This window comes from Ovis aries, chromosome 12, assembly GCF_016772045.2.
Source record: "Ovis aries strain OAR_USU_Benz2616 breed Rambouillet chromosome 12, ARS-UI_Ramb_v3.0, whole genome shotgun sequence".
NCBI classification, from domain to species: domain Eukaryota; kingdom Metazoa; phylum Chordata; class Mammalia; order Artiodactyla; family Bovidae; genus Ovis; species Ovis aries.
In genome coordinates, this window is record NC_056065.1 from 52,180,584 (window position 1) to 52,208,204 (window position 27,621).

Sequence of the window (27,621 nt, forward strand, 5' to 3'; positions counted from 1 at the left end):
CCATCTTGTCAAAATAAATCTTAATTTTTTTTTTTTTTGTTAAACAAAGATTGATGAAATATCACTGGAAATCTTTTAGCTGCTAATTATAAGTCAAGCCTCTTTGGGGTTTGTTTTTTTTTTTTTTCTGGGATGTTTCTTTGACTTCTCAAAGTGATTAGTTTGGTCCTCTGCTTTTAAACTGTTCATTTTCCACTTGCGGGGAAGAGTGAAATTTCTTCCCTGGTTTTAATTACAATCGGAGTATTATCCTCGGATGGTATGAAGGGAGGCTGTGTGACTGGGGGGGAGGGGTGCTGCTCTGTTAATCAGGGGTAAATCTAGTATATGGTGAAGGCTTGTACCTTGTCATTACATTACCGTGTTGGTCTAATTAATGGTATTACCCTCTGAACTATGTGTAGAAGCTTAAAGAAATTCAACACAGGCAGAAAACACCCTCAAGGGGAAAGCAGAGAAGGCCTAATAAAGTACTGCTCATCGCACGTAGGGTGCTGCTGCTAATTCCTTCCGTGATTACTACCTGACGGTGCAGAGCATCCTCCAGGTAACACGGGCTGGGCTCATGCAGGTCTCTTAGAAATGACAGTGATGCCTGCATTTTGGTTTCTGGCATGGGCCAGCAATTTACCTGTGATATTTAATTTTAAAAACCAGACATCACCTCATCAAAAACTAAATGTTGTTCCTGCTTGTTCAGGTGAAGTTTTGGGTAATGTCTGGGGAGAGTGAGGGTGAGGGGTGGGGGTAGGTAGGAGGACTGAGCTGAGGGAAAGGAGGTCTTTCTCTCTTGGGTCACTAACCCACCATAAAAAGCAAGGTTCCAGTGAAAGGCTGAATTGACGGTGTTCATTACCACAAAGCCACAAGCTTCACCATTAGCATATAAACTCTTTGCAGCCTGGGACCAGATCACATTTAGCATATTGCTGTTGCTGTGTAATCACTAAATTGTGTCCCACTCTTTGTGACCCCATGGACTGCGGCACGCCAGGCTTTCCAGTCCTTCACTATCTCCAAGAGTTTGCTCAAACTCATATCTATTGAGTTGGCGATGCCATCCAACCATCTCGTCGTCTGTCACCCTCTTCTCCTCCTGCCCTCAATCTTTCTCAGCATCAGGGTCTTTTCCAATGAGTTGGCTCTTCACATCAGGTGGCCAAGTATTGGAGCTTCAGCTTCAGCATCAGTCCTTCCAGTGAATATTCAAGGTTGATTTACCATATGGGGAGGACTTGATAAAAGGCTGTTGAACAAATGAATGACCTCTCTTTACTGAGTCCTTAGCTATCAAAGGCACACTGTTTGGCCATGCATGGTCCATGGGGCTTTTGTTGAGTCCTCAAAACTTTGTTTGGTAATTTAAAAAATATATGTTTTAAAACTGGTATTCTAAGAAGTTAAGCAAACTTTTTAAGGTCATGTAGTTTTTTAAATAACAGAGTCAGTGGGGAGTATAGCTCAGTGGTAGAGCATTTTAAGTAACAGAATCAGGATTTGAACTAGGTTAGCTAGATTCCAAATGCCCCCATTACAAGATGAATCAGAATGACTAAATCAATGCAGGATTTGAATTTCATTTCAGGTCTGGCTTAAAGGTGAGTAAGGGGAGATTCTGAGAGGTATTAACATTTTACAAAAGCATAAGAAATCTCAAAGATACCTTATTTTGCTAAGCATAATACCATTTATCATTAAGGTGAGATTTTTTAATTTTATTTATTTTTGGCTGCGCTAGTTTTTCATTTCGGCAGGCAGGCTTCTCTAGTTGCGGCTCAAGGGCTTAGTTGCCCCTCATGATGTGGAACACAGAAGAATTGATGCTTTCAAACTGTGATGCTCAGGAAGACTCTTCAGAGTCCCTTGAACTGCAAGGAGATCAAACCAGTCAATCCTAAAGGAAATCAACCCTGTATATTCCTTGGAGGGACTGATGTTGAAGCTGAAGATCCAATACTTTGGTCACCTGATGTGAAGACCTGACTCATTGCAAAAGACCCTGATGCTGAAAAGACTGAGGGCAGGAGAAGAAGGGGGTGACTGAGGATGAGATGGTTAGATGGCATCACCAGCTCAGTGAACATGAGTTTGAGCAAACTCTGGGAGACAGTGAAGGACAGAAAAGCCTAGCATGCTGCAGGTCCATGGGGTTACAGAGTCGGACATGACTGACCGACTGAACAACGACAGCACGTGGGGTCTTAGTTTCCTGACCAGGGACTGAACCCACATCCTCTGCATTGGAAGACAGATTCCTAAACACTGGACCACCATAGAAGTTCCTGTTGCAGGTTGTTTTTTTTTTAAATGGCCCATAGAGGCCTAATATTAAACACATTATTTCCAATTAATAGTCTCCCCCTCTCAAGATGGAATTTCAGCAGGTTCACCTTTAGAGACTTTTGATTAGTCAACATCTATTAAATGCCCACTGGTTTTCACTCCAGTACTCTTGCCTGGAGAATTCCATGGACAGAAAAGCCTGGCAGGCTACAGTCCATGGGGTTGCAAAGAGTTGGACATGACTGAATATACATACACACACACAGGATTTCAAAAGAAGTCAGAAGCATATCTGATCTCAGGAAGCTCATGAGGAAAAGGAGGAAACAAACCTGTGCATTCTTCTTCTAAAATTGCCCCTTTGATGCCAGGGAGGGGAGATGCTGACTTGTTAGCTGATGGTCTAACAATGGACAAGGTTGGAAGATTCTCGTCCCTGTGCCCCCACACTTCATGCTCTGCCTAAGCAGGGAGTCCAGGCTTCCTAAAGTTCCTTGGGATTTGCAGACTCACACAGCCCAGTCTGCAAAGAGGCCTCTGGGAACCAATGTGGTCCTGAGAGGTAGTTAGGGGACTTCCTTGGTAGTCTAGTGGTTAAGACTCCATCTTCTAATGCAGGGGACACGGGTTCAATCCCTGGTCAGGGAACTTAGGTCCCACATGCTGTAGGGTGTGGTCAAAATTTTTTAAGAAAAAGGAGATAGTTAGGGAGGAGAAGCCCCAGTGATTCCTAATACTTCCTTGTTTTGCAAACCAGAGAAGGCTAGAGGCACAATAGAAGTTAGGAGAGTCAGAGCTCCACTTAAATGAGCATGTGGATTAAATACACATGCTTTCTGCATTCAGAAGCAACACAAATCTGTGAAAGGCAGCATATATTTTTGAGAAAAAAATACACCTGCAGCAGAGTCACCCTGAAGACCACGGTGAGGGCCTGGTTGCCACATGCAGCAGCCCCCCTCCTTCCACCCTCCAGCCACTGATTAGCCCCATTAGCAGATGACAAATGACTTGGGAGGCCTTGGTCCAGTCCCAGGTGGACCAGTGCACAAAGGATTCAGCCTCCATCTCTAGTAATTGTCTTTTCACTTGGCAGCTCCCTGGGGAGGTCAAAGGGGAAAGTGTGCCCCAAGATGCCCAGCTGCCCATCTGCTCTGCGGTCCTTCTCCAGGCCAGCAAGGAAGTTCCTGCACAGACAGGCTGTTAGGATGCCTCCAGTTTCAGGACAGGCAGAGGTGATGAAGACTCATCTACACCACCGAACTGGCACACTGATGATGATAAAGACCCTTTCACTGAAGTTTAATGAGAGGGGCTCCCTGAGAGATTTTTACATGCTTTGTCTCCTAGCATCCTCACAACAACCCCCAAATGCAGGTACTAGTATTATTTTTATTTTAATGATGATAAAACTGAGTGAGACTCAGTGAGATTATGTACTTTGCTCAAGGTCACACACAGTAAGAGCCAAGACTGGGACTTGAACTCACAATAGTTTAACTCCAAAGCCTCTTACCCACTTGGTATCCAGCTAGCTCCTGCCACCCTACATGTTTCTTGGCCTGTTTCTTTTGAATCTGCAGTGCTGTACACTCACAAAATGCAAATTTACTTGCAATTTAAATTCCTCACAGAATGAGGTTCCATCAATGGCTTATCTACACCAAAGCATCTTCCTGATGGCAGGAATTACCCACCTGGCATTGAGGTTTGCTTCCAGGTCACATGCTAGGGGGTACTCTAGGCAGGCAGCACTTCTACGCTAGGTGACCTTGGGCAAGGCCTTAGCCTCTACAAACCAAGGATAATCAATGCAAGAGTTGGACCATAAAGAAGACTGAGTGCCAAAGAACTGATGCTTTAGAATTGTGGTGCTCTCAAATTCAAATCCTTGGACTGTAAGGAGATCAAACCAGTCAGTCCTAAAGGAAATCAACCCTGAATATTCACTGGAAGGACTGATGTTAAAGCTGAAGTTCCAAAAAGACTCTGATGCTGGGAAAGATTGAAAGCAAAAGGAGAAGGGTGGTAGAGGATGAGATGGTTAGATGGCATTACCAACTCAATAGGACAAAAATTTGAGCAAACTCCGGGAGACAGTGGAGGATAGGGGAGCCTGGGGTGCTGTAGTCCATGGGGTTGCAATGAGTCAGACATGACTTAGGGACTGAACAACAACAACAATACCTCACAGGATTGTGAGAAGGTTTAAAAATGTAATCCACCCCAACAAAGGACACCACTTGGTAGGTAGGTAGGCAAGTATAATAAAAATTAAAGGTGCTTAGCACAATACCTGGAACATGATAAGCACTGAAAAGTTAGAGCTGGTGTTCTTTCCTCACAAGGTTCCAAATCAGATTTTTACAGTCCACTTCAGCCAGAGATATGGCTCTTCTTTGAAATTCTAAAGGATGCTGAAGCTTCTCTTGTATTCCTTTCCAATTCATAGTATGTAATTTGTGCACATAATGTTTTCTCTTCTTTTCAAAAGATATGAGCTAAGAGCCTACTAGGTGCCAAGCACTACCAAACAACCAGGCATTCAGCATTGCATTCCAACCTCACACTGAGCTAGGCTCTACTGTATTGTGCCATTTTACAGATGGGGAAAATCAGGCCCAGGGAGAGTAAAGAACTTGCCGACACCATGCAGCAAGCAAGCAAGCAGTGAGGCAAGGACTCACTTCCAGGCCACTAGCGAGGCAGCCTGGGCTTGTCACTGTCTGTTGCCATAAATGCTAGATTATAACCATCCTAAATAAAGACTTAGATCCTAACTACTGCCTACCTCCACTATGAGGCACAGCGACGTCCCATACCAGGGGCTCTACAAATATTTTAGAAAGAACAGGCAGAAAGAAGAGGAAAGTTTCCACAGTTACACAGTCACAAGTCTCCTCTGACAACATGCAGCCAAAATCTGCACAGCAGGGCTCCTTCGTGGACTGGCCGAGACCCAGAAAACCCATCCCAGTTTCCCGCAGCCCAGAGAACATGGGGCGGGCAAAGTGGATATTTTGCCAATAATAACAATGATGATAATTACAGTAATGATCACAACCAACATTCACGGGGTGCTTCCGCTATGCTGCACACTGTTATCCATGCCTCCCATAAATGCACACACTTAATAACCTCAGCAACTCTCAGAAGTGGGTGCTCTTATCACTCCCATTTTACGCCTGAGGAAACTTTCAATTTAAATAGAATTTTTGGAGCTTCCAAGAATTTCAAAGTTATCTAATTTTCCCGTACACTTATAATTTAGAGAGGCAGATGGCACACTTTTGGAAAAGCATATATACAAATATAGACGCATGCATATATACATAGATCTTACCATAATACAGATGGGCAAACTGACACTTAATGGGGTGAGGGTTACAGTAAATTGATCTGAGGAGCTGCTGCTGCTGCTAAGTCATTTCAGTCATGTCCGACTCTGTGCGACCCCATAGACGGCAGCCCACCAGGCTTCTCCGTCCCTAGGATTCTCCAGGCAAGAACACTGGAGTGGGTTGCCATTTCCTTCTCCAATGCATGAAAGTGAAAAGTGAAAGTGAAGTCGCTCAGTCGTGTCTGACTCTTTGCAACTCCCTGGACTACAGCCTACCGGGCTCCTCCATCCATGGGAGTTTCCAGGCACAAGTATTGGTGCGGGATGCCACTGCCTTCTCCCTGAGGAGCTGAGCTGAGGCCAAAACTTAAAATAATTCAATGGTACTATTTGCGATAGCCAAAAAGTAAAAACAACTCAAACGTCCATCAAATGATAGACGGAAAAATAAAATGTGGCATTTGTTGTTATTGTTCAGTCACTAAGTTGTGTCCAACTCTTTGTGACCCCATGGACTGCAGCACGCCAGGCTCCCCTGTTCTTCACTGTCTCCTGGCGTTTGCTCAAATTCATGTCCATTGAGTCAGTGATGCTATCTAACCATCTCAGCCTCTGCCACCTCCTTCAATCTTTCCTTTTGCCTTCAATCCTTCCTTTTGCCTTCAATCTTTTTGTCCAATCTGACTTAAAGCATCAGGGTCTTTTCCAATGAGTCAGCTCTTTGCATCTGGTGGCCAAAGCATTGGAGCTTTGGTTTCAGCAACAGTCCTTCCAATGCATATTCAAACAATATTATTTGGCATGAAAAAGAATAAAATCCTGACACATGCCACAATGTGAGTGAATCTTGAAAACAGGATGCTAAGTGAAATATGCTCGGCACAAAAGGTCATGTGCTTTATGTTTCTATTTATAGGAAGTGATCAGAAAAAGCAAATCCATAGAGACAGAAAGCAGATAGATGTTTGCCATGAGCTGAGGGGGAGGTAAGGTGAGTGTCTACTTAATGGAGCACAGAGTATCTTTTCAAGTTGGATTAGAAAGTTCTGGAACTAGACATTGGTGATGATTACACAACACTGTCAATGTACTTAATACCACTAAATTGCACACTTTCAAATGGTTGAAATAATAAACTGTGGGCTATGTATATTTTATTGTAATAAAAAATGATTTAATGCCTTTCTCATTGTACCTGGGTAAAATCCAGATTCTTTATCTTAGTTTACAAGAACCTTCTAAATCTAGCCTCTCCACCTTACACACTCTTGTTCTCTCTCAACTCTCACTACTTACTTTTCCCATCACACCCAGACCTGGAGTGTGGCTGTTCCCCGCCTAGCCATGCATCACCCTGCCGCATCTTTCATCCTTAAGGAAGCCCTTCCCAGAGCTCCCCCCTTCCCCCCCGACACTTTCTGTGCAAAGAGAAGAGCCACTTGTCTTTCAGGACTCAACTCAAGCACAGCCTCCTGGGATGTCTGCCACTGAGCTCCTCAGAGAAGTGTCCCTTGTCGACACTTTTACATACCCTGCAGGTATGACTACCATGGTACTCATCACAGAGTATATTACTCATCATAATGTATGGTTTCAGGCAAGAATGGAGCACTTAGTGCTGGTTAAAAATATAGGCTTTGGAGTCACTGGGCCACCATTCATATCATAACTCTACCTGCTGTGTGAAAGGGAAAAAATGTTAGTTGCTCAGTCATGTCTGACTCTTTGTGACTCCGCGGACTGTAGCCTGTCTGGTTCCTCTGTCCATGGGATTCTCCGGGCAAGAATACTGGAGTGGGTAGCCATTCCCTTATCCAGGGGATCTTCCCAACCCAGGGATCAACCCAGGTCTCCTGCATTGGCAGGTAGATTCTTTACCATCTGAGCCACCAGAGCTGTGTGAGCATGGACACATTATTTAACCACTTTGTGCCTCAGTCACGTCATTGGTAAAAAGAAGGCTAATAATAATATTTGATGTGAGGACTGAACACAGAAATACATAGACAACTTTGAGAACAACATCTTGTCCCTCCCAAGCACCCAGTAAACATTAGTGTCATTAGTATCCCCTTCGTCATCCTCTTCCCTCTGCCCAGCACAGGACCTGCACACCAGCACACGCCCAAGAAAGGTACATGTTAAAGGAAGTTAATGATCCAACTGCTCTGTTCCTCTCACTTTACTGATGGGGAAAATGGGGCTCAAACATGAAAGCGATTTGCCAGTCTTGCAATCAAATGGAGGCAGAAGGGGATCACGGACTTCCTGTGGCAAATCCTCACTAGGACGTGGCGGGGCAACAGTCCATCATGTTTTCATGGACATGGACCATCCACCTTACAAACCCAATCATGCAGCCCAAGTAAGACTGACCAACGAGAGAGAAGATGGCAGTAGATGCAGCCGCCACCTCCCAGCACTTAACGACTTTCTTTGCTTCATAACAAGAGCTTGAAATATCAGCCGGCAAGCTATAAAGAGAAAAAATAACGCAGAATTTAACTGAGGGTCTGTGAGCCAGTCAGTGGGGCTCCCTCTCCTGGGGAGGATGATGCACGAGCTGTCGGAGATAAGACTTCGGTCATGCATACGTAAGCGGAGCACAGAGAGCAGCGGGCACTCAGGGAGTCCCTTCTGCCACCACCAAATGGGAAACCTCATAGATCAAACCACAGAAGAAATGAGGACATTAAGCCTTCAGAAACCCTGGGATTTGTATTTGATATGCCAAGATTCCTACTTAAACTAGCCCCTCCTTAAATGATTTTTGTTGTTGCTTTCAAAAGAAGTCACTCTTTGGTCCTAAAGGTCTTCAGTGGGACAGACTTTGGGCCATAGTTTTAAAAACTCACAGTGATATTTATGGAATCCTTAGCACATATGTGCCAAGTACTTAATACAGGGCTTCACTCATATGAACCCACTTAATCTTTATAAAAATCCTCTAAGGTATAAACTATTATCAGCCCTGCTACATAGATGTTATATGAGCCAACAAGATGACATGCTAGGAGGTAGTGGATTTGGTGGTTAAACTCAGGAATCGGAGTCCAGATGAAGGAATGTAGTCATACAAACAAGGCTGTTGTCTTGTGGTGTCCTTGAGAGACTAAAGAGAAGCAAAATGGGAAGTTCTAACATCACAGTGGCTCCTGACACCAATGGAATGCCCGAAGGTACGAGCCATCTTATCCCCTGAACTTGTAAGAGGCAGCTGCAAGAGCCCTCTGAGGAGCTGGCTGAAGAGTTAATAGCTATTTGATGGACACCCACGACTATATTACAAAAGGTTGGGAGCAAAATAAATGCAAATGAAGCCACAGGGGCAGAAAACCAGCCTTCCCAAGTGTATCCTGCCTGCATTGAAATGCCCTGGTTCTATCCCTGAACTTAATATTTCATGCAAAAGGCAACACTGAGATTACCACTCCAAGGAACCCAGGGGAGGACAATCAGGATGACAAATGGAACCCTCCCCCTTGTATCTCAGAAATGCCAAGAGGTGTGGGTGATGGGCTGAAATCCCTAAACAAACCAGAGGAATGAGCCTGTGACTGAAGCTGATTAATGGACAGAGGGGCCCAGGCCTCACCTTTATTTACATTGCTTGGAGCACATAAACTCCAAGAAAATTTAGTGTTTTAATTTGGGCATCTGGCTTGTGCTTTTCTTTTTCTTTTTTTCTTAAATCATTCTTGCCTATACACAATGGAAAATAAGACTAAACTGCAGACCCCATACTGGAGGGCTCCTCTGTTTCCCACTTGCCTGGTTCAGATGGTGAGTCCTGCCAGGGCACAGACAGGAAGTGTTTATGGTGCACGAAGGGTTCTGCTGGGAGCTGCAGCATGCACTGTGCATTAGTGTGGACACTGCATGAGGAGATGGTGGGGTCACGGGGCCAGGTCCTGGACAGGAGGACACCACCACCAGTCTAGCCTGGGCTCTGCTACGAAGTGCTATGTGGCCTCAGTCAGCTCACTGTGCTTTCTGGCCTCCGTTTGTCCGACTGCAAAACAAAGCCCAGATGAGGTCTTCAACTTCCCTTCCAATACAGCAGACACATTCTGTGATTCCATAACCCACAAGAGGGCTTTCTCTGGTACGACCACCTTCTCTCCATCCCAGGTTTCAAGTCTCTCCTAAACAGGGCTACAACAGAGTCACAGGTTTATATTATCTCTGCTTAAGCCAAGAGAGACAATATTCCCCAAATTAAACAATCTATGCTATTCTTTAAGGCGGATCTGATTTTCTTCGGGATACTGTTAAAGGTCACGAGGTGCGGAAACTCAGAAACGGGAGGACCTTCGGTCAGGTCTCCTCCAACGGGCTCATTGTGACTGAGCCAGTGACCCAGCCCCTGCACAGCCTTCCAGAACGCCTCTCTCAAGTCATGGCAATGGAGGTGGGAGTGCTAGACCCTGGTCTCTGCTTAGATAGTCGGCATTACAAATCAGGGCAGAGGCTGGAGCTTCCTTTTCTGTTCCTTCTTAGTCTCAGGGACAGTCAGGGTTAGTGTCAAGTCCTCTTGGTGGTCTGTTGGGTCCTTCCCCCATTGCTCTCTCCTCCTCGGGCCTCCAGCAAAAGGTAAGCACCTTACACAACCTAGTATCCCAGTGCCCAGCATCAGGCTTCATCGATCAGAAAACGTGCCTAGAGGGTGCTAACTTTGCAAACAAAGCACAGCTCAGACCCACCCCGGTGCCTGCTGGGAGGCCATACACCTAGGCACGTTTACCGCACGCAATTACGACCTATAGGACGTTTCTGGAGGACATGGTAAGTACTAAATGGTGTGCTCGGCTCTCTGAGGCACCCTCTCCTGTGACCTTGAAGCTCTGGGGTGTTGAGGTTAGTGTTATCCCTAGGAGCAAACTAAGGGCTAGACTGTAAAGGAGCTTGCCCACCATTTCTGTCCTATGCCATAAACTCTGAACTTACCTGTGTCTGCATCTTGGTTTGTTTAAACAAGTCATTACAGTGAAAGTCAGTGAGACCCTTTCCTAGTCATTACTGTCTCTCAACTATCTCTGCATTACACCCAGATGACAGCACACTGTTGCCGCTAAGTTGTCTTCAATGGCCCATCTGAATGCAAAGCACAAGAAAGGGAAGATCACGTTTGGTACTCCGCCTGTTTTCTCTCCGGAACTCTTTCTCTTTTTTTTGCCTTGCCATGCTGTTATCTTAGTTCCCCCAACCGAGGATCAAACCTGGGGCCTCCTGAAGTAGAAGTGGAGAGTCTTAACCACTGGACCACAAACGAAGTTCCTTCTCTGGAACTTCTAAACCCGGTGTGGGAGTAATTTTTCCAACAGGCCTGGCAGATGGTCATCTAGGCTCTAGTGATGACCACATCCCTCTGGACAGCTCTCATCCCTAGCAAGGTTGGCCTTCTCTAACTGGAAACTTGACTCTCTCAAATGTTCCTTCATAAGTCCCAGGTGACCCACCAGCTAAATACTAACCAAACACTAAAGAAAAGAAATGAAAACTATTTACTGGGTCTTCCAGGTGATTTTAATTGCAAGTTAGAAACCATTGTTAAAAGGAAGGTTTATAATAAGAGGATGCCTACTAGTGTAGGGTGTTTGCAGTGAAACAGTGAAATGATTTTGTAAATGCCATCTTCTCTAATAAACCTGAATGCTGCTGGAGAGATTAGGCCATTATCCAGTGCTGGCATAAATGAGAAAATGATATGATGGATCACATGCTTGAGGGGTTTTAGGAATTAGATGGAGATGGGGCAGGATGACGCTAGTTAGCGATGGCAGTTGGCCAATCAAATCATATTGCCTGAAATCTAGTTTAGGGCCAGTTCTGTTATTCTGACTATAACTGGTACTCTCCAATATTCATACAGGAAGTCACTGTAGAAATGTTTGTCTAAATAAAGACGAGTTTTCTTAAAGCCTAGGGCCCAAATCATAGATTTATCTGTTTGTGTCACAGTGAGGCAGAGTTTGAGGAATGGAAGAATACCTTAAAATCAGAAGACTCAAAGGCCTGGGGCATAATTTTCCAAGACACTTATCAAAAACACCTAAGTGCACGTAGAATTGCTCAGAACGGCATTGCACAGGGCTGAACACACATGTCCAGCAGATGCATTCTATCGCCACAGTTCTCAAGCTGCAGGCCACAGAGACTCCGGGTGGCCAGAGAGAGTGACTTACAGGAAGTCCCAAATCCACATGTCTCCAATGTGCTGCCTGTGGACAGAATGAATCATTTTTATTACATATAGTACCATTATCTTTCAAATATATGCAGATGCAGAAGAAGCAGCCACTTGACAATGCTACTGAATTCAATGCATTCTTTTGCATTTATGTATTTTCTCAGAGAGATAGACAAAAAACACAACTACTAATATGCAGGGGCCAGAATTCATTGAAAATGCCCCGGCATTAAACAGAGTATATGTGGAAACTGGGAAGGAACCACTGCCCCACTGGGAATATGCAGGACAAAACATTAAATCCAGATGTAAATGGAATAGCCATCTTGGCTAAAGTTTAAACCACTGAAAATTGGCCCCTGGATAATGTTAGAAGCACGCGTGCTCACGAAAGAAGTGATGATTTTGTTGGTATTTGTTTGAGGTACATTATCTGTTTTCTCTGAATAACACCCACTACCTCAGCCTGCCAGCCTTTGTAAGTTAACACTTTCAGTCCTTAACCCTCCCTGTTCATTTATGTTGCAAATATCCCTATGATTTCTCATATGAACCATTTAAGAATTCTGACCATGACCTCAAATACAAGTCTAGGTACATGTGTGTTTAAAGGGCTGGATAGCATACTCAGCAGGGCATCATGGGAAGCCTAGCTCCTTCCAGGAGAAAGACCTCTAAGAAACACAGAAGTATTAAGAGAAAGACCTGGGATCTGGGGAAAAAATTCCAATCTTGAACCTTTAGGGGAGAGAAATCGACTGAAGAAGGGAAGAGAATTTCATTCAAAGGGAGGAGAATCCAGAGTTCAATATCCTATTAATAATGAAGAGTTCTGTCTATTGAGCCCCGAAGTCCACCAAGCTTCATGCCAGGTGCACTGTGCGTTATTCCTCTAACTCAGGGAGTAATTTCCACCCAGGGAAAAGCACACTGGGCAACGTCTAAAGACTTTTTTGGTTATCATGTTATAGGCGTACTACCAGCATCTAGTGATGGAGACCAGTGCGTGCGTGTTCAGTCACTCAGTCATGTCCAACTCTCTGCGGCTCTATGGACTGTAGCCTGCCTGTCCATAGCATTTTCTCAGCAAGAATACTGGAGTGGGTTAGCATTTCCTCCTCTCGGGGATCTTTCTGACTCAGGGATCGAACCCACATCCCCTGCATTGCAAGTGGATTCTTTCACCGCTGAGCCACCAGGGAAGCCCGATATAGAGACTGGGGGTGCTGACAAATCAACCCACACAGCAAAGAATTTTCTGGTTCAGAATGTCAACAGTGCTGAGAAACCCTGCACCAAACCATCCTGATCACTCCCTAAAGGAGAAAGTATCAGCCTCTAGTCACAGAGGTGGAAACTGAGAGCTGTAATGTCCCACAACCTGTTATATCTCCAGAACTGGGATCAGATCTGTTTCACCCCTTTAAGCCCATATGGGACCTCCCAGGTAGCGCTAGTGGTAAAGAGTCTGCCTGCCAATGCAGGAGACGTAAGAGACTCGGGTTCGAGCCCTGGGCTGCGAAGATCCTTTGGAGAAGGAAATGGCAATCCATACCAGTATTCTTGCCTGGAAAATCCCATGGACAGAATCCCATGGTGGACTACAGCCCATGGGGTTGCAAAGAGTTGGGCATGACTGAAGTGACCTAGCACAGCAATCTGCTATATATACTGAGGATGGAAATGATCTCATTTCATAAATAAGGAAACTGAGGCTCAGATGTCAAGCGTCTTGCCCTGTATCTCACTGTTAACTGGTGGTTCTTTGTGTCTTCATAGTTCCTTTAAGGTCTGTGATGATGACTAAACACAAGTGACTTTACCTCTAACCACGAAGCTGCTAACAAATGTTTCTTTCTCTTGTCCATTAACTGTTACACCTCTAGTAATTAACTTTTTGTTTCTGCTCCTTTAACACTGTAATCTAGTGGTTTTATTGCTCACATCTAACTTGCTAGCTTAATCAATCAATATTAAGTTCCTTCTGTATGCTAAGCACTGTAAAGGTGCTGGATATAAACGGGTCAGAACGCAAATGGAAGAGAACTGCAAGTTCAAGGGGTTGACAAACTAGAGCCCAAAGGGCGCCTGCTTTTGTAAATAAAGTTTTATTGAAACACAATCACACCCATTAATTTGCCTATTATCTATGACTGTTTTCATATTACAGCAGCAGGTCTGAGGAATTATAATAGATACCCTTTACTCCACAAATACTATAATATTTACTATCTGGCCCTTGACATAAAAAGCTTGCTAGCTCCTATCCTGGATGTTGTCACTTTGCTTATTTAACTTATATGCAGAATACATCATATGAAATGCTGGATTGGTTGAGTCACAAACTGGAATCAAGATTGCTGGGAGAGATGTCAACAACCTCAGATATGCAGATGATACCATTCTAATGGCAGAAAATGAAGAGGAACTAAAGAGCCTCTTGATGAGTGTGAAAAAGCTAGTTTACAACTCAGCGTTCAAAAACTAAGATCATGGCATCTGGCCCTATCACTCATGGCAAGTAGAAGGTGAAAAAGTAGAAGCAGTGATAAATTTTCTTTTCTTGGGCTCCAAAATCACTGAGGCTGGTGACTGCAGCCATGAAATTAGGAGACGCTTACTTCTTGGAAGGAAAGCCGTGACAGACCTAGACAACATATTAAAAAAGCAAAAACATCACTTTGCCAAGGTCTGCATAGCCTAAACTATGGTTGTTCCAGTGGTCACATATGGACGTGAGAGTTGGACCATAGGAAAGGCTGAGCACCTAAGAATTGATGCTTTCAAATTGTGATGCTGGAGAGGACTCTTGGGAGTCCCCTGGATTGCAAGAACAAACCAGTCAATCCTAGAGGAAATCAACCCTGAATGTTCACTGGAAGGACTGATGCTGAAGCTGAAGCTCCAATACTTTGGCTACCTGATGCGAAGAACCAACTCATCTGAAAAGACTCTGATAATGGGAAAGACTGAAGACAAAAGGAGAAGGAGGTGGCAGAGGATGAGATGGTTGGATAGCATCACTGACTCAATGGACATGAACTTGAGCAAACTCCAAGAGACAGTGTAGGATAGAGGAGCCTGGCGTGCTGTAGTCCATAAGATCTTAAAGAGTCAGACTCAACTTAGCAACTGAACAGCAACAACAATCCTAGCACCATCATTCAAGCCACAAGAGCAGGCAATGAAGTGAACTCAGAGCAGAATCAGGAAGTGCTTTCTTTCATGCCCTGTGCAATATTATCTCTTGGCAGAGGTGGGAATCCTAAGTGTTTAATGCTAATACAAATCTAAAACTTAAAAAGTACCAAAACATTTTGATCCTTTAAAAATACTTTCTGCTTTTCTAGAGCCTACTATAAATAGATCTTCAAACGAAGTTCAAATGTATATTATTTCCATTTTGCTGTCAGAGGTTTGGGAAGCCTTTAGTGACTGTTCCTCATCACATTGAAATGAAACAGAGATCAGACTCCCAGCCATTTCATTAGCTGCTTAGGTGTCAGTTAACCACAGTGGGCTGTGTGCTGAGCTTCAGAGGCTCTGGGCTGATCTTCCCCTCGGGTGCACAGCAAAAGACCCCATTCTAATTTTCCCTGAGTTTTCTGCCACACTGTAGGACTTTGGTCTGCGGATGAAATTCCACTGATCTGAGTACAAGGTCTAGACATGAACTTGGAGCAGCAGGAGGTTCCCCCAACTACTCAGGTAGTTACAGCCACAGCAGAAGTGAGAACACGCACCTATACAACCAGCAGGTGGAGAATTTAAACCAATATGCTTTGGTTATTGTTCATTCAAAGACTCTGATAAAATAGACCCTGAAGGTTTCATAGCGTCTCCCTGAAGGGACAGTGAAGAGAAAGAAATTAGGCAGATTTACTGTGATGGCTACATCCTGCCCCCAACACTCAGAACATACACCCACATGCTAAGGCCTCACAGATGTGCTTCCCATATTCAGAAATCCTAAATGGTAATGGTATCAGGTGCAAAAAACTGTCCTCAATGTGGGAGTCATTCCCAGATCCAACTGATTAAAACAAACTGGAAATTCCCCTGCTCTGGTTTACAGGTCCCTAACTGCGTTAAGGGAGGCTGCGTGCTGTGCTTAGTCCCTCAGTTGGGTCCAACTCTTTGCAACCCCATGGACTGTAGCCTACCAGGCTCCTCTGTCCATGGGGACTCTCCAGGCAAGAATACTAGAGGGGGTTGCTATGCCCTCCTCCGAGGGATCTTCCCGACACAGGGATTGAACCCAGGTCTCCCACATTGCAAGTGGATTGTTTATCGGTGAACCACCAGGGAAGCCTTTAAGGGAGGCTAGAAGAAGAGAAAGTCTAAGCTAGGATAGGTCATTAAAAGAGAAATCAAATAATTGTAAATCCTTACAGAGATGATGGAAGAACTTAATGTAAAAAAATAAGACTGAATCTGTAAAACTGATTGTCCGTTCACCATGGAAGGACACTGGACACGGGAGCTCAGGGTATGAGAGCATGGTCTTGGGGTGATGGTGTCACTATCCAGGCCTTAAAAGACAGAGGGCCCATGCTCAAGCGGGAGTGGCCAGGACTTCCCTCATGATCCAGTGCTTAAGAATCTGCCTGTCAATGCAGGGACATGGGTTTGCTCCCAGGTCTGGGAAGATTCCACATGCCACGGGGCAACTAAGCCTGTGGGCTGCAACCACTGAAGCCCGCATGCCCTAGAGCCCATGCTCTGCAACGAGAGAACCCACCACAAGGAGAGGCCTGTGCACCACAACTAGAGAGTAGGCCCTGCTCGCCGTAACTAGAGAAAATCTGCACATAGCCATGGAGACCCAGCACAACCAAAAACAAACAAATGAATATTTTTAAAAGGGAGATAAAAGTCAAGGCAGGGTCAGATCTCACCCCATCAAAAGTTCTGGAGCCGCCCTCTGCCACCATTGTGCAGTCACAGTGGGAGAAACAGGAGAATTTGGTTCAGTGACCAACTCAACAATCTTGAACAAATCAGCCTAAACCACTGTGCCTCAGTTTCCTTATTTGAGAACGAGACTGCCGTGTCTACCTCAATTCCATCCTACGCGCCAGCAGGTAGGATCCACAGAGACTGCCTATGCAAGTTTTTGTATGCTGCAAAGACCTGGGTAGAAAAACTCTAGTGCTTCCCTAGCAACTCCTGGGTGCAAAGGAAGAAGAGTGGGTGAAGGCAGCAGGAGCCTGGAGACAGGATTCTGAGCCTTGGCTTTGTGAATGGAGGATGCTAGCCAGAGCTTTTGCTTTAGAGGCAAAGTAATAACACTGAACGAGTTGAAGGATGGGTTTTGAGTTATCCCATGGTGGAACGAGGGCTTCCGGTGGCTCAGTAGTAAAGAATCTGCCTGTAATGCAGGAGACTCGGGAGACCGGAGGTTTGAGCCCCAGGCTGGGAAGATCCCTTGGAGGAGGAAATGGCCACACTGGTTCAGTATTCTTGCCCGGACAACCCCCAGGACAGAGAAGCCTAGTCAGGCTACAGTCCATGGGGTCACAAAGAGTCAGACACAACTGAGCAACGAGAGCACGCACGCATGGTGGGATCAACCCGTGTGTTAACCAGCTGGGTTTTGACGAGGCTCTGTTCTACTGGTTGAGGACAGTGATCCTCACTGTAGAAAAGCCAACCAGGAATTATGCTCCTTCTTCAGAGGACATCTACTAAGACTTAAACACGCCTTCTTGCAGGGCTACCTGGTACCAAGTTAGACTGTGAACACAGCAATCAGAGCATGTCTGCTAGCCAACAGGCTGACAGTCTCCACCAAACAGCCTTCCTGTTGATTCTTAAATCTAAGATGTGTCAAAAGATAGTCCCATTTTTTTCTCATTTCATACGGTAAACCTTGTAGGAACAGGCAACGCAATCCACCTGATGAATGCATTAATTCAGATAATCAATATACATATAATCACAGGTCAGTTCTCCTCAGCCATCATTCATCAAGCTCTATGGGACAGCTGCACTCTCCAGGGTCAGTATCAAATTTCTAAATTTCGTACATTGCTATCTTCAGGAAATAGTGAGCACAGAATTTCAAATGGCAAAAATGATAAGGAAAGGGTGACCTAAATCCCACTGTGTTCCAAATTGCACTAACTGAATTAAAGACAGCATCCTCAGTGGTTTTAAAAAAAATTCAACCTAATCAAGCAAAGTGAGCTACGTTGCAGCTGATAAGAAGCCCCAGTCCTGACCAGGAAGATAACAGAGGGGGTGAGCAGAGCTTCACCTGCATTGAAATTCATATCTTTTCTTTGGAGGAAAAAAACAACTATCATTCAAGATCTAAACCCTGTGTCATTCACATCTTCCTTCTTTGGGGGAGAAAGTCTCAGCCAGGAGCTATTCTCTGCAGGATCCAATCCCAATCTACCTCCAAAGTTGCAATTTTTAATAGTCTCTCATGGTCAGTTTAACCTTAGTAGGGAAATCAATGTATTTTCCCGGCATGCTTTTATTATATATTGCCACTGTCATGCACATCTGTGAAGCCTTCTCTATTTGTCACTCCATCATCTATTTTCCCATTACACCTGTCTAGACCTTTATTATCAAGTGTAATTATATTTCCACGTCAGTCACACCTACTAGACTATGAGCGCCAGGATAGCTTGCTCCATATCTTATTAAATGTCTGGTTCTTGAACCTATGTACCTAATCTCTCAAAATAGATGGAGACGGAGAGAAGAGAGGGGGGAAAAGAAGAGGAAAAAGAAGAGGAAAAAGAAGAAGGGGAGTGGGTAAGTAGCTCTGCAGGCAAAAAAGACGAAACCGTACTCCTGGCCTCTCCTTGTGCTGCCTGCCTGGTATCTTGCTATTTTATTGTAGAGAAGCAGGTGGGCTCCAGGGTCAGCTGAACCTGTATTTCAATCCCGCAGATGACCACAGTCTAGAGCGTGGAAAAACAGTGAAACAGTTTTGAGCCTCAATTTGTTCATTTGTAGAATGGAGATGAGAACATTATCCAACTCACTGTGATAGGAAAGTAAATGAAACAGTGCTATCAGTCACACTGCACAGGGTCTGGGAGAGTCACGAAAAAAGCCTCAACAGATGCCGGCTATTGCTGTCACTGTGCTCTTGGATGGCCTCCAAGGTCTCTGCAGCTCCCCAGTTCTGCTCCTGGAACATCCCTTTTCCTCAAAATGAGTCAAGCCCCTGTTAAGAAGGTCCAGGGTCCACTGTCCCCTTTCCCAGACAGTTCAGTCCTCTCTGTGACTCTCTGCAGCCTAAGCCCAGCAGCCAGGCAGACAGGAGGAAGATTCGTACATTTGAACACGGCTCTGCCACTGAGCTGCCCTGTTACCTCTGGCCAGATACCTTTCTGGCTACAGACTCCCTAGCAGTGACAAAGCATATTTTGTTCTGTGGAGCTCTAAGGATTTATGATGAACAACTTAGTGTCTGACATGCAAATCCTAACTGCAACCGCCATGATGCCAGCTTTAGAACAAAAATGATTTCTTGGGCAGGAATGGGACAAACTATGTAAAGTTGAACAACATCCTAGCTGGGGCAGCAGGCAATCTCTGGAGTCACATTTACTTGGGTTCATCTCCTCGTTCTGCCACTTGCTGGCTTGGTGACCCCGGGAAAGTCATATAACCTTTCTGGGCCTCAACTTTCTCATGCGTAAGGTGGCAAACCCAGTGCTTACCTTGGAAGGTAGTTTAAAGGATGAGTTGAGAGAATACAGAAAAAGGGTTTAGAACATGTTAGTGCTGACATGTGTCAAATAAAGACTCAATTAAAACCACATGTCATTACACCTAGACAGCATATTAAAAAGCAGAGACATCACTTTGCTGATAAACGTCTGTATCGTCAAAGCCATGGTTTTTCCAGTAGTCATCTGTGGATGTGAGAGTTGGACCCTAAAGAAGGATGAGTGTTGAAGAATGGGTGCTTTCAAACTAGTGCTGGAGAAGACTCTTGAGAGTTCCTTGGACTGCAAGGAGATCAAACCAGTCAATCTTAAAGGAAATCAATCCTGAATATTCATTGGAAGAACTGATACTGAAGCTCCAATACTTTGGCCACCTGATGTGAAGAGCTGACTCACTGGAAAAGACCCTAATGCTAGGAAAGACTGAAGGCAAAAGGAGAAGAGGGCAGCAGAGGATGAGATGGTTAGACGGCATCCCTGACTCAATGGACATGAATTTGAGCACTCTGGGAGATAGTGAAGGACAGGGGGGCCTGAAGTGCTTCAGTCCATGGGGACACAAAGAGTTGGACATGACTGAGCAACTGAATAACAACAATCATTAAACCAAGGAGCTTCATGTAAAAACATGACAAAGTCTGCATATTCTATAATTCAGTAATTGAGGATTCATTCATTCATTTATTCATTCATTCAGTAATCATTTACTGAGCTCTTGCTATGTGCCAGGCACTGTTCCAGGTGCTGCAAAAGGAGCAGAAAACAAAGCAGATGAAACTCTACTCTTACAGAGTTACCGTTCTAAGATTCACAGCTGGGGTCCCCTTTAGTCTGTGGCATAAAAAATGGTTTTCAGCCAGGGATGATGTGGCCCCCAGTGGATATCTGGCAACATCTGGAGACACTGTGCACTGCCACAATTGTGCCCACTGACATCTGGTGGGCAGAGGACAGGGATGCTGCTAAATACCCTACAGGGCACACAATGTCCCTTCAACAAAGGATTATCCTGCCCCAAATGACAACAATGCCAAGACCGGGAAAGCCTAGCATAAAGGAATCTGTGAGTAGTTATAAGTCTTTTGTGGGGCCTGGTCCTGGGCCATTGGAGACCACTGAGGTCACTAGGAGAGAACCTAGGAAAGGGAAATGTATGGCGAGGAGGGAGCAAAACAAGACTGCAGGATGCCAGTCTTGCCTGGAATCATCCTTCCCAATGGAGAAAGCATACAAAGTCTAGGGAGTAGGAGGCCCCAATCCCTGGATAAAGTTGGTTCTTTTCATTGGTGACAAGTGACCTTTGGGTTGCTAACCTTGCAAGTAGGACCCAATTTTCTCTTTGGCAGTTAACCTCACACTTAAGGGAGAAGTATTTCTGTTACCACAGATGAGACACAGGTTTTATCCCCAGGTAGGGAAGATCCCCTAGAGGAGGAAATGGCAACCCACTCCAGTATGCTTGCTGGGATAATCCCATGGACAGAGGAGCCTGGCGGGCTACAGTCCATGGGGCTACAAACAGCCGGACAACACTTAGCGGCTGAGCATGAGCATGAAGATTTCACATAAGGACCCAGAAACTAACATCAGTTTAGGGAAACATAATCAAAAATGGAGACAAGCCTGTAGTTTCCTCAATCTTCCTAACGAACAAGGCAAAAGATGTTTCTGGTTTAGGAGACAATACAGTTTTAAATAGCAGAGAGATCTGATGGGTTTGAATTCCTGGATCAGTCACTACCAGCCAAGTGACCCTGAGCATCAGAGTGGGATGAGTTTAAGAGCAAGGACTCCAGAGCCAGAGCTTGGTTACTTAATGGCCCTTTGACAAGCAACAGGTCATTTTTGTGCCTCAGTTTTCTCATACATAAAACGGGTGCAAATTGTTGTTGCTTAGTCACTCTAAGTCACGTCCAACTCTTTGCAACCCCATGGATTATAGCCCATAGGCCCCTCTGTTCATGGGATTTCCCAGGCAAAAAATACTGGAGTGGGTTGCCATTTCCTTCTCCAGGGGATCTTCCTGACCCAGGGATCAAACCCGTGTCTCCTGCATTGGTGGTAAGCTCTTTACCACTGAGCCACCAGGGAAGCCCCAGATACAGTGGTACCTGCCACATATGTCATTACAGAAGTTAAATGCATAAATTCAGAAAAGCACTTACAACAGTACCTGTCTCCAAGACTATGTCAAAGCTTGCTGGCCTCATCCCTATTGTAGTCAATACTATGTGGTGGTAGACAGGTGACTTAACTTTTCTGAATCCCAGTCAGTTTCCTCTTTAGAAAAATGCGCATATTCGTTGTCACTTCATTGGGCTCCAGGTACAGTTATGCATGTGAGGCATCAGGAAAATACTTGACATGTTGTTAGTCTTTGTTGTTATTATTTATTGACAAGTTTGACAAAGCACGGAAGCTAGTTCCCATTTAGTTCTACATGACACTACCTACCTTCATTGAAAAGAAAACTCCATGGCATCAGAACACCCCGTGCCTTGATGTACCCAAGAGGTGACCTCTGACAACCATAATGACATGCCAAAGATGAGTATAAAGTGTTAGCTCTGGACCCACCTTCCTTTAGGGGATACTATGTTCTTAATGATACACATCACATACTTTAAACAATCTGTAGAGCTGAGACAATATTGGGAATGGAGGTTCTTTATGCCCCCTTTTCCTCCAGCACTTGCTTTGGTGGAAGAGGAGAGGTTGGGGGGAGCTGGGCAGATGGCTCCCCCCCTCATTTCTCTCCATCCTCCCAGCCTGACTCCCTATCACAGAAGGTGCAGAGGCCTTGGGGCTGCTTTGCTTGCAGACCTGCCTGTAGCAAGCTCCATCTCAGCTCTCGTGCTAGGGTCTCAGTTCATCAGAGGGTAGAGGGGACAGGGGCTTTTCATAAGTGTGACCCAAAGGTCCAGCAAGGCCAAGGCAACAAAGACACTAAGACAAATTGAGAACCCATGATGTCCCATCACACAGAAGCCACCTGCTCTAACAGTTGTTCTTGCCAAACTCATTAAAACTATATTCAGCATCTTTCATGTTTCCAGCACCTTAGGATTCCAAGGGAGAAGCAAGCGCATCTACCGCGCACAGCCTGGAGTCTGCCACCTAGATCTGAGGTGCATCAAACCAGCAAGGCTGTTACAGACTCATTCAACCCATGGGGAGGAAGAAAAGATTTCTTTGCCTGGATTCCCTCCAGCTTCATCATAGTCAAGATGGGCCTGGTAGGGGACCTTGAGGATGGTGACATGGGCCAGAAGGATGCTAACCTGTCCTGAGTTGTCAGGTATCATCTGCCACAATAGATGGTCAGTTTCTTGGGTTGGGAAGATCCCCTGGGGAAGGAAATAGTAACTCACTCCAAATTTTGCCTGGGAAATCCCATGGACAGAGGAGCCTGGTTGGCTACAGTCTGTGGGGTCGCAAAGAGCTGGACACGACTGAGCACACACACGCGCACACGCTCCTGGCTTCAGAGAAGCTGTCTTTTCCTAAATGATTCTGCCTGAAGTTTCTTTGCCTGCATTTCGGATGACTAGGACATTGCAATGACTGCTGGTGGTGGCACCCCTTGTCATCCCATGTGTTACTCACCCTAATATCCAGCCCAAACAGTATGGACTCATTTTCATTTACAAGATCACTTAAAAACCCATTCCTTGGCCTCAGCAGGCAGAACAAGTTCCACTCTTGCCTGATAGATGGCAGGGGGGTAAGATGCCAAGCACTAATGCTCACACAAACCCACACTGGATAAAGTCTGAAAAACACTGAGAAATTCATGTGATTTCACTTGCCTTTGCTACAACATAACTCAGGAATAAATATAAGTGAAATATGCAGTGAATATGGCCAGGACCCCAGGCTCGACCTTCTGGGCCCCATATGACTTGCACGGTCAGCCGGCAGCGTTCCAATGAGCATTCCCCACCTGCCAAGTCCATCTGCTACAAGCTCACTGGCAGCCAGGAAGTCACAAATTATAACCTACAGGATTCCTCAAAAGTGCCAGCAGTCTTGGGGAGTAGAGAGGGTGAAGGCATGGAGAGAACATGCCTTGTCTTACATGGGGAGGATGTGTGACTAGGCTCCTATTATAAAAATCAGATTGGCTCAGACTTAGAATCAAAAAAGTTTTGAAAAACCTCAGTCAATTCTGAAATGTTGGAAGCATGAAATTAACCAGAACCAGAAACTTTACTTAAGGGGTCCTCCAAAGGCATTTTCCAAAGACACTACAAAGATAGTAAATACTAGCCAATCAATAACTAATTTCATTCACGCTGTACTGATCTGAACATAATCTCTTGGTGACCATGCACGGTGATTTTCAGGAAGAATTTTGAAGTCCCATCTCATGACAGCCTACCAGATTAGGAAAAGACAGACAAATCTCTTATAGCCCATGGATATGACTGGAAAAACCAAGGCATAGGTTCTGGATGAGCTCTGTAACTTAGGGGTGAGCCAAGAGAAGTCTCCAAGATTCCACTGCACTTAGTCTCATCCTCTCTACCACATGAAAATTCTCTTTCTCAAAAAAGATAAAAGTCTACTTGAGAAAACAAGAGTACACAGAGGCAGAATGAAGTGGGAAGGGGTTGCCAAAAGACAGAACTCATTTTGCAAAGCAACAGTGTCTAGACACTCCGCAGACTATTCACACATTCAATTCAGTCCCAAGGTAATTTATGCTTCACCAAAGGGTTTCCCGTGTTATCATAATGCTAGATAAGAGCCATCAGGCCTGAAGTAACAGTCTATTTTAATGTCTAGGGAGAAAAAAAGAAAACTTGCATCCATTTATGGAAATTTACAAAGGTGTAAGAAAACGACCCTTTTCCCCATCCTTAACAGATGCAGTAGACAGTAAGCCCTCAACACACACGAAAGATGCTATGAACATTTCCACTTACATAGGCATAGAAATACAACTATTTCCTTAAAAAACACAAAAATCATGGCAGTAGGTATGTATCCTACCGAGCATAGGTATTTTATGTTATATACAGCTAAACACCTATTTGCATTGGGTACACTGGAGCTTAATTGTTTTATTCTATGCACAGCAAAGCAATCAATTGAATCTAATATTAGCCATTCATCAGATAAAACATTTTCAGAGAAACAAACTGCTATATTTTCCCCTCGAAGAACAGCAAGTATTTTAAACACATTTCCCAGAGATGTTACGCTGAGGAAAACAGCTTAGAAACGTTACTTTAAACAAATCCGTTCTCTGGCTACCAACAACAAGACAAATTGGAACAAATGCTTGGCTCTGTTCTTTCCAAGCCTCCTTCTGTCCACCTGTCAAAGGCAGTCGTGACCTCACCAACCCAAGAGGCAGCTTTGGAGCCTTGAGAAGAGCCACCCTGCACGGATGCCCTGTGCTCCGCATGCCAGCATCCTCATTAGGGATTATCCGACTCACTTGAAGCTGGGAGAGAGAAGATGGGCTGGCTGCCAAGCGTTCTTTCAACACAGATTCTGAAAGAAGATCCTGCAAAGTGTCGAAAGCCCAGATTTTCAGCAGTTCACTTTCCAGACTTCGTTACGTAGCAACCATGCCCGTTCACAGAGGGTACCAACCAAGGTAATATTTTGTTTAAATGACACACTGCATTAACTCTCTAGGAAAACCCAAGTTTTCTTCATCGACTTACCTGCTGTCAGATATCCTCACTGGAACAAAACATATACTGATGGATTGGTGAACTTGTTTAATTCATCAAAAATAAAATTTTAACAAAAGTATCTGGAAACGGATCCAACAGTTTCTCAGCAGGGAAAGCAAAAGATGACTCTTCCTTGTAACCATTTGTGCTAATATTATTAAAAGGACATTAACATGCATTTCATATGTGCATAATGCCCTTTAGTTAAAAGATAACTTATACAGTTGCATGACAGAGGACAAGACGGTTGGATGGCATCACAGACTCGATGGACATGAGTTTGAGCAAGCTCTGGGAGCTGGTGAGGGACAGGGAAGCCTGACATGCTGCAGTCCATGGGGTTGCAAAGAGTCGGACACGACTGAGCAACTGAACACTTGCATTTTGAAAGATACTTATTTCATTCAAATCTTTGATTTGAAAAGGGATAACTCAGTAACAGTAAATACTCATGCGCTTTGAGCCCATTGACTTGCACCAACACAGACAAAATTAGAACAGAAGACCAATTCGGAAGAATAGTCAGGAACCCCCAAGAACTGAGCTTCTGAGAGCCTTCCTGGAGGTATGTTACAAAGAAGCGTAAGAAAGCCAACCAACCACACTTTGAAATTAACTCAAGAGAGCCCAGCGTTTCCCTTTAGGAATAGGAGAGCACTAGCAGAAGACACTACCAGACCACCTCTGCAGGAGGTTTCTGTTCCAGCAGAATGCTGCCACATGTCATGAGAACACAAAGCAAAACAAAATAAAAACAAACCCCAAAACACTCACAGAGGCTAAATAATGCGAAAGTACTGTATGAAGAAATGGTTACTATATATAAGTAAATGATGCCCCACTGAATGTATATGGGGGTCTTGTTTTCTTTTCAACCATCACATCAGTTTAAATTGACATCAATTTAGAGGGCTATGTGGCCAACCATTAAGCTGAGTTAAAATCTTCAACATTTTATTTTCTGATTATAAAATCATTACTCTCTCCGAGTAAAGGTTTTGAAAAATACCAATGGTACACAGAGGAAAAATCAAAACCATCCTTCATCCAGCCACCCACAGACAGCCCCTGGCCTGGGGAGGCACGCGTCTCAGAATATGAGGGAGCTGCTGGTTTTGTGTGTTTTTAGGGATATCAAGAGATCCAAAAGCCATTTCCATTTCCACGGCCTTGTGCATTTTTGTAGGAAAAAAAGAAAAAGGAAACAGCCCCCGATTGAATTTAACCATCAGCTAAGTATCACAGTTTCCAAGTTGAGTGTGTAGATCATTGTGGCCCGACCTCCTTAGCGTGCTCAGACCGCACTAGACCCAGGACTCAGATAAAAGCCACTTAACTTTTCCTCGGCTGAGAAAGGGGCGGACGGTGGGAAATAAACCAGCATTGTTCAGTCTGCTTTACCATGGCTTTTGATTCTCAGCAAAATGCCAGTTCTCTGCTATATTTTAAGGCTGGAAGCATCCCTGCTGATAAAAAGTAAAGCCTGACCATGGAGTCTAACTTCTCTTTTTTTTTGCCCAGGTGCCAGCAGAGAGCATCTTCCACACACAATGACATAACAAGGGATAAACGACAGAATAACCAGATACCCACCTTGAAAACTGTGCAGCCAGCACCATTCTCAACACCTTCCCACCATGACGTCATGCTACTCTGGTACCAAATTATTGCCCCAATTCCTAAGACTCTTGACAGAGTCCGGAAGTACCAAGTTAAGCTATGAGTTGAACATAAACTGCTAACGTTCAAGCTTAACATCTCACACACACACACACACACACACACACAGCATGCCTACTGCAGGAAGGTAAGGAAGAAATAGAAGCTAACAGAGAGAAGGCATTCCTATGAAACCAGGCTCGCCCGCTCTCTCTCAACACTTAGGAGAAGCCTTTGAAATAACAACAAAACCAGAAAATCCTTCTGGGCCACTGGTACCTCATACTTCATCAAGTGACATATTTACACAAGTGACCCTCCTAGACTGGATTTTTTTTTTTTTTTTTTGGCACATCCAGGATTTCAGCAGTTTAAGTTTGCAATCAAATGATATTAATAATCAGTGACAACTTTTCTTAAAGGGCAATCAGACAAAAAAAGAAAAGGGGAAAAAATCCTGAAAATCCATTCTGCACTTCTAATTCACAGAAAACAAACAGTATGGATTTTTTTTTTCTTTTTGATGCTTCCTCCATCTTTAACCCTTGTATGAGGGTTTCAGAGCTTCATCACTGTCAGTGTCAACACAGACTGTCCTTTCCCCCCCTTCTCCTCCTAACTGCAAAGAGTCCCTTCAAGCAGCAGCTACCTGGAAACCCATCATCTACAACGCCTTCATTTCGCCAGGAGCCCATCACTCAGCCTTTGAGGTCTAAGATTTCCCCCTGGAAAGTGCTCTCAGTGTTTATATTTGCTGGAAAT

The 27,621-nt window shown here is 44.6% G+C and overlaps 1 protein-coding gene across 3 annotated transcripts in view; it reads right to left on the reverse strand.

Moving 5' to 3' along the window:
• KAZN (kazrin, periplakin interacting protein) overlaps positions 1-27,621 on the reverse strand; it is a 1,321,995-nt gene that overhangs the window by 496,236 nt on the left and 798,138 nt on the right. The window lies entirely within an intron of this gene.